Source organism: Carica papaya, chromosome 6 (assembly GCF_054855325.1).
Source record: "Carica papaya isolate Zhongbai chromosome 6, ASM5485532v1, whole genome shotgun sequence".
NCBI classification, from domain to species: Eukaryota; Viridiplantae; Streptophyta; class Magnoliopsida; order Brassicales; family Caricaceae; genus Carica; species Carica papaya.
In genome coordinates, this window is record NC_142314.1 from 21,348,230 (window position 1) to 21,356,291 (window position 8,062).

Genomic DNA, 8,062 nt, shown 5'->3' on the forward strand with positions numbered 1-8,062 from the left:
CATCCAAAGTTGAAATAGTGATCAACTGGAACCCACCAACCAACATAGTTGAGCTACATAGTTTTCTTAGTTTAACAGGTTATTACCGATAATTCATCGATGGATTCTCTAAGATTGTTGCTCCCTTGACCTGTCTCACCATAAAAGGTGTACTTTTGTTTAGGACTATGGATGTGACAAAAGTTTTATGGAATTAAAGTATCGTCTCATATCTGCTCTAGTGTTGTCCTCTTTGATAACACTGAAAGATTTTAGATTTTCTGTGATGCATCTTACGTAGGTTTGGGTTGCATTTTGATGTAGTATTGTAGAGTGGTTGCTTATGGATCCAGACAACTGAAGCTCCATGAGTGCAACTACCCTACTCATGACCTGGAATTGGTGGCGATAATCTTTGCCTTGAAAATATAGCACCATTATTTGTACGATCAGACGTTTGAAATCTATACTGGCCACAAAAGTTTGAAATATATATTTTTGCAGAGGGAACTAAACATGAGATAGAAACATTGGATGGGTCTCTTGAAGGATTATGACTGCAAGATCATCTACTATCTCGGTAGAGGTAATGTGGTCATAGATGCACTAAGCCAGAAGGAGTCCGTTGTGTTGGCCCAAAACATGGCTTCCAATTGAAAATTAGTTAATATTATGCAAGCACTCCGCCTCAACCACTATGGCAACGATGCCTGTCTCACTCAGATTCGAGCTTTGCCCGATCTTTTTATGAAGATTTAAGAAGCTCAATCCACAGACCAAGAAATCACCCAAAAATTGAGTAAGTTTACTTCTGTTGAGTTTCCTAATTTCAAGCTCACTGATGATAGGTTGTGTAGATTTTAGGATCGTATTTAGGTCCCTGTCACTATCAAGACGAATGTTCTTAAAGCTACCCATGCCTCTAAACTATCCATCCACCCCAAAAATACAAAGATATACCAGGACCTGAAGCATCAATATTGGTGACCTAGAATGAAGAAGGACATTATCGACTATGTCTCCCGATGCCTTACTTGCCAACAAGTTAAGGCAGAATACCAGAGACCCAACGGTTTGTTGTAAGGCCTTCCTATTCTGGAATGGAAGTGGGAGCATGTAACCATGGACTTTGTCACCGGCCAGTCCAGGACCTGTTCCAATCGTAATGCCATATGGTTCATTGTTGATAGATTGACCAAGATCGCTCATTTCTTACCCATTAGAACCATTGATTCCACTAGCAGATTAGCCCGTCTATATGTCAACAAAATTGTTTGACTCCATGGCATCCCCTCGTCCATCGTGTCCAACTGAGACCCTTGATTCACCTCTTATTTTTGGGATATTTTTTAAGAAGCCCTTGATTTTAGATTGTATTTCAGTACTGCTTCTCACCTCCAAACTGATGGTTAGTCTGGATGTACTATCCAAATGTTGGAAGACATGTTGCGTGTTTGTGTCCTCGACTTTGGCGATAACTGATATTAGTATCTTCCCTACGTGAATTTTTTTATAATAACAGTCATCATTCTAGCATTAACATGGCTTCATATGAAGCCTTGTACGGTAGGCCCTACCATTCTCCTACTTGTTGCAGCAAGGTCAGAAACCAACATCATTTGGGACCTGATTTCATCCAAGAGACCATCAAGAAGGTTGTTATCATCTGAAGGAACTTGCCACCATCACCAGAAAACCTACACCGATAACCGTAGAAGGACCCTTGAATTTGTCATTGGCAACCAAGTCTTCCTCAAGATCTTCCCTTACAAGGAAAAAATGCAGTTCGGTAAGAAAGAAAAGTTAAGCACCCGTTATATGGGACCTTTTTAAATCGTAGAATGTGTTGGACCCGTGGCATATCACCTTACTCTACCCTGAGAGTTTACGGGTCTATATGATGTTTTTCATGTCTCACTGCTCAAAATGTACCACCCTGACCCATCTCACATCATTCCTCACCAAGAGATGTAGGTGCAAGTTGATATGACGTACGGGGAACTCTTCATGGAAATCTTTGGTTGGATCGACAAGGTTTTGCGCAACAAGAGAATTCCCATGGTGAAGGTGCAGTGGCAATACCACACTCCAAAAGAGGCTACGTGGGAGTTGGAGAGTGAGATGAGAGAGAAGTTCCCAGACTTATTCATGACAAATTTAAAGAACCAAATTTTCTAAGGTGGGGAGAATGTAACACCACAAAAACCTTTGCGCTTAATTTGTAATGCGAACCCTTATTTATTCGGGCCTTAAGGCTGCTTAAACTCCTTAAATATTTTGTAATTTTAATTTTTAGATAAATATCATATTTTTATTTTAAATTTCATATTTTTATTTAATTAAATAATTCTTAAAATTTCTTATTTTATTTCGTCGTAAGAAAAATTCTATTTTGTTGTTATTCAAAAAAAATTTCAGAAAAAATAGAGAAAAGGCAACAAAATCCCGCTCATGCGAGCATCATGCGTGCGGCGAGCACAGGACGTGCGCATAGTGCGCACGTCTCTTCTAAGTAGGGTGCGAGGCGCGGTCTACACGCATGTCCCATCCCGCTACGATGGGCACAGCTCCGTGCACCCTGTTTGTGCATCATCCACACAATGGGCCTGCAGAGCGTGGTCCACTAAGGCAGCGAGCAACTACCTTGGGTAGTGTGCATCATCCCCTTGGGTGTCACACGATGCCACCGCTTAGGCAACGTGTCGCCGTCATTTGGATGGTGTGCCTCTATTGTTTGCACCACCATCCCATCATGTTGTCCATCCATCAGTCACATCTGTTAGTCGTCACGTCACTTCTTTTCCCATTGACTTTATCTCTCCTCACCAGATTTTGTCACTTAGCGCAAATCCGACGGTCCTTATTTTCTATAAATAGGTACCCTCCCTTCACCATTTCCTCATCACTTCCATTCTATTCTTCCATCCTCTAAGAGCTTAAAGAGAGAGGGAGTGATCTAAAGGGAGAGAGAGGAGAAGAAGAAGAAAAAGTGGAGGAAACGTTGAGATTTCTGTAAGAAATTTAGTATTTAATTCTAGACATCCTAAGGAGCATTTCTAGAATAAAAAATTAATGATGTTTAGATTTATGATTTGCAATGGTAGAATTTTATGCCTAAATAAAGTCATTTACATGATAATGCATGCTTTATAATCATATATAAACTAGTTAATTTGTATGTGTAAATTATATGATTTGACGCTTGAAATAAATGTTGATATGTGAAGCTATTGATGGTGGAAAAATGATTAAGCATGAAATGATATATAAACATCATAAATATGTATTTGTATTGGCATGCATAATTAATAAAGTGTTTCTTTATGCTTTTTCTCTCTAAGGGGCTTCTGTTTCTTCCCCTTCTGATATGAAAAGACATGAGAAGACCGCTCCCTATGGATGACGACGTACCCTCTAATGAAAATGGTGATGTGATATGATTGTAGGGGTCACTATTGGCGAAGTATGACTGTGACCATAATTAACATGTAGGACCTTGTGGTTGGCACAAATATGGTCATAGATCGTGTCATCGTGCGGCAAGCCGTAAATGTGTTGTTAGTTTGACAAGCCACAAATTGTTGTTATAAATAAAATGAATTAATCATTCTATATAAGTAGTCGGGAATTCATATTGCCCTCAGTAGATAGAAGTCGAAACGACTTCGCGAAGAATGACACGAAAAATAGTGCATATTATGATTTGTTTGATTTTCTCTATTATCATAATGGTTGATTTGATTAACATGACTATGACATGATGGATTTGATATTGTCCCTAATAAGATAAATTATTTTCACAATTTAAAGAAGGACCCTGACATGACTCCTGACGATAACCATTGATGAAACCTTTAAATTTACCTTTAAAATCTTATGATATTGATTAAATATTGTTATCCTTACTGAGTATATGGAACTCACCCATTTCTATGCGCCCCTCCATATGAGGAAGATAGTGAGGAATCAAACTGACCTACCCCTTAAAATCTTTGAGGATCATGTGGATCTATAAATCTTTTTGAGTGCATGACTTATCCTACACTCTAATGAGTCCTTTTACATAATGATAGAAGTGGCTCTTTTTGTATATTGATATTTTTTTATTTTGTTGCCACTTATAGTCTCATATATATATATGTAATTGGAAACTTATATATTTTGTAAAGGATTTGTAATAAATTACTCTGCTGCATACAATTAACTACTATGCACTCGTAATATATTTCTGTATCTAGCACCCCTATGCCTTAATTAGCATTTAGGATGTCACAGTCATACTTCGCCATTGTTCCCCTACAGTAACAATGAAGACTAATGACCATAGTCGTGCTTCACCACTATGGCCTCTACAATTAATTGCGAATCTACTCTCGTCAAAGGGAACGCTAGTACCATTCACTGGGAGTGGCTCGTCAATAGCCAATTCGGTCAGATTCAGATCCCCCAGTGATAACAGTCAAATTAATTTTCAATTCTTTACTTTTTTTCTGTAGTGTTTCAAATTCATAGATAATCATGCAATCAAAATCTGATGGAGGTCCAATAACTTATTCCAGCCTACAGAGGCCTTTATACCCAGACTTCACCATCAGGTCACCTTCTCGAGCCGAGGCTCAATAAGATCACCGTAACACCCCGAATCTTTGCGCCTTAGCATATGGTTAAAACTCTATTAATTTGGGTATAATAGCCATTTTAAATTTTTATCAGTAATTAATTTCTCTGTATTTTAAATTATTAACATTTTTGCATTTTAATTTTTACTATTTTTTATTTTATTAAATTTTTTATTTGTTTACATAATTTAAATTTAGTATCTGGAATTTATTTATTTTTTATTAAATTTGGTATTTATTTATTTAAAATATTTAAATTTGATTTTATCTTTAATTTATAACTATGAGTTTTTAAAAAGGTAAAATAAAAATAAGTATTTGTCTAATTAGAATTTTAATCTTATCTTTAAATTAAATTTTTGAATTTCAAATAAAATAAGAGATGGAAAAGAGAGAAAAGAATGAAAAGAAAGAAAAAAAGGAAAACCAAAAAAGAGAAAAAGTCCCATGCCTCCCCCATGTCGCAGGTCCCATGGACACATCACTTCACTCACCTTTACTCTTCATTCTTGGATGCTTGCCATGGGGCACACATCCAATCCTTCTCCATGCCTATTTAAAATCTGTCTTTTTCCCTCATTTCCCACACTTCATTTCTTCTTCCATTTTCACTTTTAAGAGAGAAGTTTTAGAGTGAGAAAGAGAGAATTTTAGAGAGAGAAAGAAGCAAGAAAGAAGGAGAAAAAGAAAGAGTTTTGCAAACCTTGTCCAAGGAATGCTAGAAGTTCTTTTCTTTCGTATCCAAAAGCCCAATCGACTCAGTTAAGGTAAGTAATTCTTTAATATTTTTATCTATATTTTTAAGTGCTTTTTAAGTTAATTAATTTGGTGAAATTAGATATTTGTCGAAATGGTTTTCTATACTTGTTTGGTAATTTATTTCGATAATCATTCATGATATATGTGTTATAATATGATTTGAGATATTGACCTTTTTGTTTTACCATTGGTAATGACAAAGAGGGTTGTTCTAAGGAGCTCTAGCTTTAAAGAATATCTCCATGGTCAAATTAGGGTATAATGGGCCTTTGGTCGAACATTTTGTTAAAGCCCCACCTGGTTTTGGACATGAGATTTGATACATGATAGTGTGTCGTATGACTGTAATGCATGAATTCCTATAAGATTGGTGTTTGGTATTATTGAATATATCGGTTTGACGTCTGTCTTTTTGGTGATTGATCATTGTTTAACCATAAAAATATGATGATTAGAATTTGCATGCGAGTTTGGCCCTTCACCTTACCTTAGTAATGGTGAAGAGGGTTATTCTAATGGACCTTTATTCAAGAGAATGACCTGAAGGTCAAGTTCAAATAAGATGGTCTTTTGGGACGGATTCGTGAAATGAGCCTTCAGGCCGGATATGAGCCTTTATATTAGATATGTGAAAAGGGCCTACGGGCCAGATAAGTTATGGAATCCCTGTGGATTCAAAAATGATCACATTGAACATGTAGTATACATATGAAAGAATATGAAATTGTTGTGAGCATGACTTAAACAAGTGAAAATAAGGAAGAAATTTTTTTGAGTGTTATCTCTGAGTGGTTTCTATTTCTCCCTCCTCTAAATAAGTGTTTGCGAAATGCTTCCTGTGATGATCGGCGTTCCCCCTTATGAGAGAGGATACGCGTTAAGTGAATGTAGCATCCCCATGGCTAATGGATGGCCATGATTAGATTCTAGATGGGGAAATAATAAGAACTCCAGAATGGGTCAGTGATTCTTAGTGGTAGTCGAGGATCTCTTCTGCTTTAAGTGGATATATGTTGTAACGGTTTTGCGTGAAGGTCAGTAAAAGACTTAATAAAACATACATATGATTTATGATATTATTAGAAGCTCTATAATGATTCTTACGATGCTTCTTCAGTTTACTAAAGTATGCTGCTCGTACTAGTTGACTATCCATAATGATTCATATGATGCTTCTTCTATTTATTGAGTATGCTACTCATACTAGTTGAATATATATAATGATTCACATGATGCTTCTTCTATTTATTGAGTATGCTTCTCGTACTAGTTGAATCTCTACTATGATTTATATGATGATTCTTCTGTTTATTGAGTATGTTGCTCGTACTAATTGAATCTCAATAATGATTCGTATGATGATTCTTTTGATTACTAAGTATGTTTTTCATAGTAATTGAATCTCTATAATGATTTGTACGATGATTCTTCTTATTACTGAGTATGTTGCTCGTACCAGTATAATCTCTATGATGATTTGCACGATGATTCTTCTGTTTACTGAGTATGCTGCTCATACTTGTTGAATCTCTATGATGATTTGTATGATTATTGTTTTACTTTCTGAGTATGCTACTAGTATTAGTAGAATCTCTGTGATGATTTGTATTTGTTGATGGTTCTTCTATTTACTGAATATGCTGCTTGTAATAGTTGAACTTCTATGATGATTTATGTGACAATTCTTCTATTTACTAAGTACAATGCTTGTTTGTTTGATGGTTCTTCTGTTTATTGAGTATGCTATTTGTTTGATTTCTATTGAATGTTTTATATTTTTTAATATGTCAAATGTGATACAACATGCTTGCTTAGATGTTGAATAATGATGCTCTTACCTTCACTATGTAAATTTTTCATCGAATTTCTTTAATAAAGACATAAGAGTTTTCTAAATTATTAAATATCCTCATCCCGTGACGGTTCTTCGAGGTAAGAGGTACATAAAATATTATTCAAATTGTTTTCTTTTTAAACCTTGATCGTGTGGTGTAAATATTGTTTCCCTTACTGAATTTACATGGAACTCACCCCTAATCTGTGACTCCCCAGATGATGTGAAAGTTGAGGATTTGCTCCCTAAGTTATCTCGAAGTTTGATTAGAACCTTTTCCGGATTCTTGGGAATTTTTTAGGATATAATTCGAGTACAATAGTTATTCCACACTCTTATGTAAAATTTTATAAGAACCCCACTTTTGTATTCAATTATTTAAGCTGCCAAACTATGGCCTTTGGTGTAAGTTATTAAAACTTAGTTTGTTCTATAAGGGATTTTAAATTTTTGCTTCAATGTCAAAAATTATTTTTGCACTCGTAACTACTTAAGTAGTTGGTTCCCTTATACCCATTAGATATCTGGGATGTCACAAATGGTATTAGAGCCTGATTCTTGAAAAATCCCTTACATTAAGATCTATAGTTTAGACTTAGAGAAAACCTTATAAAATTCTTATAATTAGAAATGAAATTGTCTTCTAGTCATTAAGTCTGTTGTCTCTTTTTGAAGGATTAATGACTCGAGGGAAACCATCAGTAAACGCCCTAAGGCCTAGGATGCTCTGACCCAGGTCGTGTTACTCTAAGCCACCCAGGGTTTGATCACTACTATATGTCACAACCAAAACTAGCCACCCCCTGCCAATGATTCTCATCATGTAGACTGAACTATTTCACAAAAATTCTCCATAAAAATTCTCTGAGTT